Source organism: Tupaia chinensis, unplaced genomic scaffold (genome assembly GCF_000334495.1).
Source record: "Tupaia chinensis unplaced genomic scaffold, TupChi_1.0 Scaffold000256_1, whole genome shotgun sequence".
NCBI lineage: Eukaryota > Metazoa > Chordata > Mammalia > Scandentia > Tupaiidae > Tupaia > Tupaia belangeri.
Genome location: NW_006159736.1, coordinates 4,366,330 through 4,378,930, shown reverse-complemented (window position 1 = coordinate 4,378,930; position 12,601 = coordinate 4,366,330).

Genomic DNA, 12,601 nt, shown 5'->3' with positions numbered 1-12,601 from the left:
GAAGTAGTGGTTTTGTGTTAGTCTATTAATAAATCATCAACTCACATAGGCTGGCCCAGGACGCAAAGGAAGATGTCAGAAGCAGAAGCAATGGACACTTAGCGACCTCCATACACAGCCTCCTACTTTTCAACAGCAGCATCTGATAATGTTGACTGCTGGGCCATAATCACGCACATAATAGGCAGTATTATCAGTGGGCCAGAGCAGGAAGAACAGGTACCAGAAGTAGCCAAGAAGGTAAGTCCCACTGGAGTCTCTTCAAACGTATTTGGTAGAAAGTTAAGGGTGCAGAAATTCCAACAGAGCTGATACAGATGGGACTCATGGTGCTCTTATTGATGCCAATTAAGAATGGCTTAAGAAACTCAAGTCATATCTGTAACACATACACAACACAAAATGTGAATATTTCAAATGTTCTATTTCATTTAAAAAAAAAGCCTCTTTACTAGAGTTGTACCGCAGAAAAATAAGTTCAGTATACATCATGACCCTATCATATTTAGCCTCTAAAATTTTTTTCTAGTTTTAGGAATAAAGATTTTTACCAATCTTTATACATTTTAGTCATTAGACAAATTTAGTTAGATCCTATAGGCTATACTTTTGAGAGGTAGTTCTTTGGCTTTTGTGCAATTTTGGTTTGGTTGGTTGTTTTAAAATGACCAAAATGCTGTTTTAGTTAAGTGCTCAGGCTAAGTCAAATACTAATGAAATTTAATGATTCTAGTTAATAAGGATACAGCATAAAATTAAATAGTTTTCATCAATGAGAGTCCAAAATATTTGGAGTTTGATTTCTCATTTTCCTCCTAGTAGAATGTAATATTGCTTAAAGACAGAAAATTCTGTTATATATTTTCCTTATTTTACATCTAAAAAAAAAAAAACCCAGCTGTACAAAGCATGTATTAAAAATATATTTAAGATGATATAAAATTAATACTGGTTATATCAAGTGCTTTCATAGTATTTGGCACAGGAAAAAGACTAAGTGCTGACCTCATTTGATGACCAGAGAAAACATTTTGCACTCTGAACATGAGGTGAAATACTTTGTTTTAAACTAAAATTAAATGAAAATGGAAGAGCACAGAGCAGGTAGAAGGCCAAATGGTACTTCTATCTTCTGACAGACCACTTAACGCTGAACTTCTTTGTCCTGGGTTTCCCTCATATTAAATAAAAATGATAATTTTATTCATTTGTTTATGCACATATAAAGACATCTACCTTGTAATTGGAGTCTCCTTGAAAGCGGGCACAAGGTAAATAACATATAGTATTACCATCCTCTTGGTGTTAGTGTGTTGCTTTTTACTTAAGTAAATATATTAATAACTTAAATTCTTAGTACTTTTCTCCAGTGAACTTGAAGTTGAATAAAAAGGTTGATTTCCAGATGCTAAGAGTGAAAACTTTCGATATTTCGGAGTAAAATATATTTAAAAATGTCAGCTAGCTTAAAATGCTTTTTTATGGGCTCCAGAACAAATGAAATCATAGGCCAGAGATTGGCTGGGATGGGCAGGGGCAGAGCACACCAATGTCAGGTGCTATTCCTCACACTATCTTGACTGCTCAAGTTCTGGCGTGACTGCCCTAGAACATTCATGGAGTAAAAACTCCAGTAATCAAAGTGGCAGACCCATTTCCTCTAAGTGGAATTCTAAACACAGTGCTTTAAGAGGCTGTGTATTAATAATCATTTAAAAATATATAAAAATAATAATAAAGTAGTAGATTAAAAAAAAGAGATTTCTTACTGTGTAATGAGCCTGGGAAGTTATTTTTAAATTATCTTTATTTCACATCAAGGCATCACAAAAATGTTTAGCATTCTCACAGACCATCTGCCACATTAGTAACACACCTGAGGGTGATTCAAGCCAAAATGTGTTGAGTGTGGCCAACAGGCCTGGCATGGTGGTATGCGCCTATAGTCCCACGGACTCAGGAAGCTGAGGTAGAAAGCTTGAAAATTCAAAGCTAGCCTGGGCAAGATAGCAATACCCTGTTTCTAAATAATAATAATAAAAAAAATAGAAGCTGAAATGTCACAAACAAAATTTATCGTTATATACTGCAAGATAGAGTTACTAACTTGTCCATTTTAGTCTTCATATTGACATATCTAAATTCATGCAAGGTTATTTTATCCCATATTACAGTAAATCACCAAAAACTATTTACAGGTCACTTTTTTGCAAGTGCTCACCCAACCTCTTTTTATACCTAGATATTATCTTGTTCTTGTGTTTCCCTATGTCAGAATATTAAATTCAAGAGCTAAGATGAGTCAAGATTTTAATTCATTATGCATAATATTAAACTACCTAACACACAGCAAACACCGTTTGCAGCATTATGGAGTATAGACCTCGAGGACCTTAAAATACATCTAGGGAAATTATGTAAACACGTAAGTACAATTACAGAGGATATAACACAATGTTTGTACTTTCGTTTTTATCAAGCCTTTTGAGTCTTTTGTAGTGCAGATGAATATCTATTAAAAAACTTTGAAGAAACTGTCACCAATGAGATGTCTATATGGCTTGTTAATATCAAGAACTTAGTGTTACTAAGATTTTCATTATGCAACACATTGATCTGATCCGTTAAAATATGTTTGAGGCCTAAAAGTAGGTTTCAAGGCAGTATATTTAATTGATCAGTTAAAATAGATTTGAGGCTCTAAGTTGGAAGTGACAGTTAAAATGGAGTTCAATGGCACTGCATTATACTCAGCTTTATCATTAAATTGGATGTTGCCATATAAAAAGTGTTTATTGTCTATAGATGGCAATAGTCCAGGAACCTACCTTGTACCATAGAAAGTAAAATGACCTTGCTAATGGAACGATATATAAAAATATGCAGGATAGCATTCAATTAAAAATATCTGAAGAAAATAACTGTACAAGTAAAAGCTAAGGAGTGACTTGGAATGCCCGAAGAATCTATGAAACTGACACTTTCTCCACAGTTGGAAAACTAAAGAATAATCAGAATGCGGTACTGGAAAGATCAGTACAAGAATTTTAGACAATTATGTACTGAGCAGAAGATAGAGACCAGTTTATGTTCAAGAAGACTCTTTCTACTCTGACGGTCGAGTTTAAAACGTTTAAGCTAATCAACTGAGACAAGATTATTTAACTCGGAGTAATATTTCTGTTCAAATATTTAATCAGAATGAAAATTTTGTAATGGCACACATTGTCTCTTAGGGCTCTATAGCTTTGTCTATGGCCTGCCTTAAGCTTCATCTGTTTAGATCAATCCCAGAACAATCTTACACAGCAAATTTTATGACAGAAATCTTGTGACCAGATCAGAGTGACAAGAGGGGGGTATTCAAAGTCTGAGTGCCTTATGAGATTGTAACCATTTAATACAGATTACAGAAGAATCTTACAATGGACATTAGGTGGGATAGGAGGGGACTAGACTATAAAAGATTATTCCATTGTATAGACCAGCATCATCTACATTTTTGCAAAGACAAATAAATTTAGCGACTCACCAGCATTAAAAAGAAAGAAAACAGAGTAGATCAGAGTGGACCACAAGTAGCAACAAGTATTTAATGCCACTTTAATTGTTCATATTTGTGCTGTACTGGTTATGATAGGAAACATTTTTAAAATGCTTTGTAAATGTTTTGCCAGAGGGGCCATAGCAGGTGGCGTTGTTAAGGCACTGGACTCCCACATGGCTGACAGCGGTTCTAGTGTTGGATCTGACAACTTGAAACTCAAACTGAGCAAGACTGTGTGAGTGCCCAAAATCCCAGGGGAAAAATGGTGGAGAAGGGATTGCAGCATTGCCATACCCCCGGGGGGTGGGGTGGGGTGACTTCTCTTTCTCTCTCTCTGACTCTGTGTCTCCAGCAAGTGCATGCACCCTAGAGCCAAAAATCACTCAAAAAAAAAAAAAATTGCTAGAGAGTGCATAGACTCACCAGAGGCAGGAGGTGGTGGTGGGGGGTGTTGAAAAAGCACGCCCTATGGAGTATAGTCATGTCACAATCTCTTCTCCATTTCTACCTCCTTTTGGGATTTTGGCACATGCACCCAGTGTTTTTCATGTTACCAAGTTCAATTGACTGTGTGAGATCCAGCCACATTAACCAGCATGCAACAGCTGGCCTAGAAAAAAAAAATGTTAATGTATACAAGTTCAAATATGCATAAACAAACAGATATTTTCATGAAAGCCTATTATCCATCACATGTTCTTAATACCTGTCAGCCCATGAATAAACTTGCCTAGTTCACATTCTTAACTACACCACAATTTCATAGTATTTTAAAGCAAATAGAGGTTACAGGTTTGTTTTTATTATGCATCTCTAAAATTTAAGGACTCTTATCTAATTTAAGTACAATATTATTAACAGAGCTAATTCTTAGTACTCTCAAAGATCCAAAAATGTTTTCATATGGTTTATGGTCACTATCTGCATTTTGTTTTGAAGAGATTTCCCTGATATTATATATGGGGACTTGACTTAATATTAGATGTGAGAAATTTCTGACATTTCTAATTAGTTTCTGACAGACATATGAATAAGTAGTATATGATCTGTCTTAAAAATCGCTTTCCCTGCATATTACAAGTATAAAAATGTCATTCTTCCAGAGTTTTAGATTTTTCTTAAATGTGTTTATCTTGAACAATTTGCTACTCATTGATTTAATCCTAACATTAGGAGGATCCTCATAATTATCATCCATGTTGCATTGTATTTATTTATTCAATAAAATTAAGTATCTGTTGTTAGATACCTGTAGCATACTCATAATTCCTTTTCTTCTTGGAACACCATTTAGTGTGTAGAGTCAAAAAAAATTTATAAAAAGGAAGAAAAGAAAAAGAAAACAACTAAAATGCCATGTAAGAAAACATACTGGAGGTATTGTATACCAGTAAGATAGAGAAGGTATTTTGGACAGAGGGAAGGCATATACAAAGAAAGTATAAATAAAAGGTATTTTTCTAAAACACATAGAATTCATGTGGTTTGATCTTAGTGTTTATGCAGAAGCCAAGGAGAAATGGTAAGTATTAGAAACAAAGTTTGAGAGACAAAGTATAAGGAATCTCATGTGCCAAGATAAAGTTTAGACTGTCTTAGAGGAAATGAAAAATACTTGAAAGCTTTTATGTATAGAATGACCTTTTATTTATTTATTTATTTTGAAAAAATAAATCTCAGGAAGTTTTCTAAAGATAAATTGGAAAGAAACAGGAAGCTGGAGACCAGCTAGCAGGCTGTTACAGTCATGTAATGAATTGTTAATGGGTGGTACCTACTATGGTGGGAATGGGAGATAAATATGAAGAAATTAATGAAACATTTTCAAATTAGAATAAAAAGAGATCACCAAATATGTTATTTGTATTGAAAAAATTAAAGGGATGAGAAATCTGAACTCCTTACCACAGATAATGCACATAGAAGGAGAAGCAGCTTCAGTGTGTGTCTGGGCAGAGGGATGGGGAAGAGACGCTGTCATCTGTAGCTGTCCTAGATGCCCATGAGGCACCTGGATGTAGTAACATTTAAGGGTATGTACCTGGGGTTCAAGGAAGGAGATGAATGTGGAAGCAATCAGCATTGAAACAGATCATCGAAGTAGATAATTACTGGGTAGGACCATCTAGGGGGAGATAGAGAAAGAGAACAGAAGAGTAAATGGTGTTTTTTTCAGCCCTATGTTCACTAATGAGCAGGAAAATAAATGTCTTCTCTGCTGCAGATCTGTTATTTAGTATATGTTTAAAATAGTTCTTCTGAATTATTTTCTTGGAAATTCTTAATTAAAATCCAAGATGCTTGACCCAGCAGGTGGCATGGTAGCTGGATTCCCACATGGTTGACCGAGGTTCAAGTCCCAGACCCAGCAGCTTGAAACTCACATTGGAGTGTGTTTGTGTGTGTGTGTGTGTGTGTGTGTGTGCCCAATATCTCAAGGGGAAAATGTAGGAGAAGGGATTGTAGTGCGGGCATCCCCGCAGTGTGTGATTACTCACTTTCTCTTTCTCTGTCTCTCTCTGTCTCTCCAGCAAGAGCACATGCCCTATACCAAAAAATCTCGTTAAAAAAATTAAGATGCTTATTGTACTTTTTAAGTATTGTTTCCAAATTTATGATGAGGATCTAAATGTATATAAATAAATGTGTACAAGAACTTCCTTAAGATGGCAACAAATACAGAACTTCCTTGGTCCTAAAGGTATGCATCTCTAAAATTTAAGGACTCTTATCTAATTTAAGTACAATATTATTAACAGAGCTAATTCTTAGTACTCTCAAAGATCCAAAAATGTTTTCATATGGTTTATGGTCACTATCTGCATTTTGTTTTGAAGAGATTTCCCTGATATTATATATGGGGACTTGACTTAATATTAGATGTGAGAAATTTCTGACATTTCTAATTAGTTTCTGACAGACATATGAATAAGTAGTATATGATCTGTCTTAAAAATCGCTTTCCCTGCATATTACAAGTATAAAAATGTCATTCTTCCAGAGTTTTAGATTTTTCTTAAATGTGTTTATCTTGAACAATTTGCTACTCATTGATTTAATCCTAACATTAGGAGGATCCTCATAATTATCATTCATGTTGCATTGTATTTATTTATTCAATAAAATTAAGTATCTGTTGTTAGATACCTGTAGCATACTCATAATTCCTTTTCTTCTTGGAACACCATTTAGTGTGTAGAGTCAAAAAAAATTTATAAAAAGGAAGAAAAGAAAAAGAAAACAACTAAAATGCCATGTAAGAAAACATACTGGAGGTATTGTATACCAGTAAGATAGAGAAGGTATTTTGGACAGAGGGAAGGCATATACAAAGAAAGTATAAATAAAAGGTATTTTTCTAAAACACATAGAATTCATGTGGTTTGATCTTAGTGTTTATGCAGAAGCCAAGGAGAAATGGTAAGTATTAGAAACAAAGTTTGAGAGACAAAGTATAAGGAATCTCATGTGCCAAGATAAAGTTTAGACTGTCTTAGAGGAAATGAAAAATACTTGAAAGCTTTTATGTATAGAATGACCTTTTATTTATTTATTTATTTTGAAAAAATAAATCTCAGGAAGTTTTCTAAAGATAAATTGGAAAGAAACAGGAAGCTGGAGACCAGCTAGCAGGCTGTTACAGTCATGTAATGAATTGTTAATGGGTGGTACCTACTATGGTGGGAATGGGAGATAAATATGAAGAAATTAATGAAACATTTTCAAATTAGAATAAAAAGAGATCACCAAATATGTTATTTGTATTGAAAAAATTAAAGGGATGAGAAATCTGAACTCCTTACCACAGATAATGCACATAGAAGGAGAAGCAGCTTCAGTGTGTGTCTGGGCAGAGGGATGGGGAAGAGACGCTGTCATCTGTAGCTGTCCTAGATGCCCATGAGGCACCTGGATGTAGTAACATTTAAGGGTATGTACCTGGGGTTCAAGGAAGGAGATGAATGTGGAAGCAATCAGCATTGAAACAGATCATCGAAGTAGATAATTACTGGGTAGGACCATCTAGGGGGAGATAGAGAAAGAGAACAGAAGAGTAAATGGTGTTTTTTTCAGCCCTATGTTCACTAATGAGCAGGAAAATAAATGTCTTCTCTGCTGCAGATCTGTTATTTAGTATATGTTTAAAATAGTTCTTCTGAATTATTTTCTTGGAAATTCTTAATTAAAATCCAAGATGCTTGACCCAGCAGGTGGCATGGTAGCTGGATTCCCACATGGTTGACCGAGGTTCAAGTCCCAGACCCAGCAGCTTGAAACTCACATTGGAGTGTGTTTGTGTGTGTGTGTGTGTGTGTGTGTGTGTGCCCAATATCTCAAGGGGAAAATGTAGGAGAAGGGATTGTAGTGCGGGCATCCCCGCAGTGTGTGATTACTCACTTTCTCTTTCTCTGTCTCTCTCTGTCTCTCCAGCAAGAGCACATGCCCTATACCAAAAAATCTCGTTAAAAAAATTAAGATGCTTATTGTACTTTTTAAGTATTGTTTCCAAATTTATGATGAGGATCTAAATGTATATAAATAAATGTGTACAAGAACTTCCTTAAGATGGCAACAAATACAGAACTTCCTTGGTCCTAAAGGTAACAACCATAGAAGGTTTTTGTGACCAAGTGTAGCATCTATTGAATTTCTCTTTATTCAGATGACCTTCCATGATGGAAACTCAAAGGTATAGAATTATTTTAAAAGAATTATTTAATTTTATTGGTCATAATTATTTAATTTTCTTAGTGCATGTGAGCTCACCAGAGAGACACAGAGAGAGAAGGCACGTGCAAAAGCAAGCCATCAGGTCCAGGACTTGAACCACAGTCAACCATGTGGGAGTCCAGCACATCAACTACTATGCTACCTGTCAGCCCCAGGTATAGCATTTTTAAAGGAGATTTCCTGTACTGTGATATTATTTCCTGTATCATAATATTATCATGAAATTATTATATTTCACCACAGAGCAGGAGTGCAGAGAAAATATAGTAAAGTTGTAAAGAAAGATTTAAGAACTAAAACTGGAACTAGAATCCTTTCTAATGGGGAAAAGGGAGAGTGTGGTTACTCTAGATGGGATGATGAGAGGAAGGCAGAATTTAGAATATCTGAATTATGAGAGGGTCTTTATTATTATTATTATTTATTCTCATTTTTTTAAACATTCAACCACCACATATTATATCACAGACCATTTCTGTGTCCCACTAGTGTCATGCCTGCCCAATTGTCCTCTTCCTATCCTTCTCTACTCTTTCCTTCTCCCTCTACCCCATTCCACTCTGTCTTCAGCATCCATAAATATTGAGAGGGTCTTCAAAATTTTTATTGGACATGCATATCATGACAAAACTATACATAAATTTAAAGTTTTTTTCATACCAAAATATAACATCTAACCTGCTGATTGATTTCAGAGCAGTTAGTATTGGGAGTATGGTTGGCCACAGGGACTTCTGTACACTGTCTCTCTGGTGATTGCACATCCCCTATAGCAAATTAAGAAATAATAATAAAATAAATAAATAATTTTTAAAAAGAAGACAAGAAAGGTACTTCTTACAAGAACTTAATTTTCATAAATATTATTATGAACTATTTTAACCAATTTAACCGGCCTGCCCTCCACTCCTTTTTTTTGGAGAGGTGTTTGCTATAAGGTGAGTAAGCTTGCTGGAAAGACAGAGACAGAAATAGAGACAGAGATAGAGAGCGAGAAGTTATCCCCCAGGGGGGATGGCCATGCTGCAATCCCTTCTCTTGGGATCTTGGGCACACATGCACACATGCCCAGCATGAGTTTAAGCCATCGAGTCCGGGACTCAAACTATGGTCGACTACATGGGAGTCCAGTAAAGTAGCCATTACACTATCTGCTGGTCCCTGACCTTCACTTCTTGAATCAATGTCATATAGTCAGAGGAAAGAGATACTGGATAATTCTGTTGGTACCATTCGAAGACAAATGAATTAGAGATTAAAATAGAAAATGCTAATGAAATCTAAGATACACTTAAATATATTTTGCAATTTAGAGCTAAATCAAAAATTAAGATAAATTGAAGATAATTAGGATTGATGAATTCTCTGCTTTGTTAAGTAAAAAGAGAGAACACCAGACACACAGGCTTGGGGAGTTCTGAGAGAACACCAGACACACAGGCTTTGAGAGTTCTCTTTTCATAAAGCATCCTGCGCAGACAAATAATAGCTTATCGAGACCAACTAATAAATTCGAACTTTACTGGCATTATTTTTTTTCAGTCAAAATTTCTGCCCCACAGTATAGGAGACCCATAAGAGAGGTAGCTGCACAATAGGTCCAGATTAAGTATGGTAGGATTAATAGCTAGTATTTACAGAGTGCTTATAATGTATAAGATATTTTAAGTGCAGTATCTTTCTTTTAAAAAATTATTTGATTTTATTAATTATTATTTAATTTGCTATAGGGCATACATGTACATCAAAGAGAGAAAGAGAGAAAGTTAGAAAGTGAGCCACTAGGTCTGGGATTCAAGCTATGGTGAGCCACATAGGAGTCCAGAGCCTTAACCACCATGCCACCTGATGACCCCTAAGTGCAGTAGCTTCATTGATATTCCCAGTAACGCTACCAGCTCATTCATACCAACATCCCCATTCACCCAGTGAAAAAACTGAAGCTTTGTCCAGTTTATGGACAAAGATTACTTCAATACTAAGCCATGTCTCAAAGGACAAGGAAAGAGTCAATGGTAGAGTTAGGATTTAAGCTAAGACAAATTTAAGTTTCAAAGCCTATATAAGAAAAAAGAAAAAAAAATATGTTTTAAAACCAACTCATCTTTCATCAGATTAATTGGCTATGGTTCAAAACACATTACACACCCATTAGTGTTTTAACCACAAAGTCTGTTCAGACCACATTTATTATCATAAATTAGAATAGAAAAATCCTATTTATCTATCTTCCTCACCAAAATTAATTTGAGGCACTTAGAATATAAAATATAGACATGGCTCTCAGCACAATGTCCTGCATAGATTAAATGCTTAATAAGTATTAGAGTCAGGGAAAAAGAGAGGAACAAGCTTGGATGGTGTGACTGATCTGAAAGTAATTGGGAAAACTATTCAGACTAGGCACTCCCTGCAATGGTCCTAATATTTTAACTTATCCTTTCCTTGCCTGCAAATTGCAAGTTCTTTTCATGTCTCATCTTTTTACTTCTTTCTGAAATGTCCCTTTTTCTTATCTACTTTTAAAAACAAATCCCTCTCTATTACATATTAGTCTTTTCTTCATCTTTGTAAAGGATCAGTGCAAATCATATAAGTAGACAGTTTTGTTTGTTGCCTAACGCAGGAAACTATTTTGGCACATGTTTAATTTTCCCGTCAGACAAAAAATATAATATGTATTTTTACAATTAAATGTTGTATTCAGGTTAATCCTTTTTTATTTATCATCTATAGCCAGAAATGAAAATACCTTTTTATGATTCAATGCCTGCCTTCAAAAGAATTTACAATCCATAGGGCCATACAGAATAATTGTAGTAAGTAAATTACTGTAACAAAAATCCAAAAGCATAATAAGAGACATGCACAAAGAACTCAGAGGAGGAAGAAAATATAACTTGATAAAATACACATGCTTTACTTACTATTTGAATATGGCTTAGTATTGCAGTAAACTTTGTCCATAAACTGAGCTAGACACACAAAGTGTGTGTGTGTGGGGAGGACAGCTGAGGGATATCTGATTTACTTTAAGTTTTAAGAATTTACTCAGTATTATTTTCTAACAAATAGCTCTTCTGTTTTTACCTAAAACTAAAATAAGAAAAATAAAGGTAAAAGAAGACAAAAAAGGCCTTACTACATTTTACTTCTCGCTTAAGGCAAATACTAGTCATTTACCTTTTTTTTTCCTTTTCTTCTTCTTTTTTATTTTTTTTGAGAGTTTTTAATTTTTTTTAAGAGAGATTTTTCTGCTGTTGGGCTCATGTGCTTGCTGGAGAAATAGAGAGAGAGAGAGAGACAGAAAGCAAGAAATCAGCCCCTAGAGGGGATGGCCATGCTGCAATCTTTTCTCCTCCATTCTCCTCTAGGGATCTTGGGCCCACGCGCACATGCACCCAATGTGAATTTTGTTTTTGTTTGTTTGTTTTTTTTTTACTTGTGGAAAGTTTATTAAGGTTAGTCTATAAATAAGAATTAAGATTTTTAAAAAATGGGTTGACACAGTTGAACAAATGGTTGAAGAACTTGATTGGACAAAACAATAAATGTAAGAGTGGACAGGAACTCCAAGAGTCAGACTGGAAATGAGAGACCCAGTCTGCTTTTCCTCCAGCCTTACCCCACATTTAGGTCTCATGAAACCACTTTGGAACTTGTACATTTTGTGAATCTAGGCCCTGGTTAGTATTTTGTCATTTAATGCCATCTTAGCAGCTGATCAAAAGAATTGCAGCCATTTCTCTATGTCAAGCCCATAACCGAGAGCTGGTAAAATTCGAATGTCTCATCTCTCCTCAGGCAGGCATTGGCCTTACAAAGAGACTAGGCTCCAGGCCTGCAGGTAGGTGATGGTCCTAGCTTTGCTGTCTTGGAATAGACTCCCTAAGCAAAATACACTCCTTGACAAGGGCCAGTTGCAAGTTAGAAGTGTATCCTTCTGTGTCTTAGTCCCTGGCTCAGAGGGTTGATTCTCTCTTGCAGTGCCTGTGTCTCTGGGGCCTGGGTATAGACCTTCGCATTCCACTTTTTCAGTCACATGACTCCTCCCATGCAGAGCCTTTCAACAACCACGAAGATTTTTAATTGTATATTTAAGCAACTTTTAAAATATTTTTTTCAAGAAAAGCAGTTTTAGTTTTAATAAATCAAAATTTTTAAAAATGCTGAGAGTTTTGCTTAAAACTTAAAGCCAGGAAACAGGTTAGGATTCTGTTCAAATAGTAGGTACATGAATCTTTCAGCAGCTGAAGACAAGACAAAAATCCTTAAATCTGAAAAACAAAGCATAGAAGAAAATTAGTAATGTTTTAGTCAAAA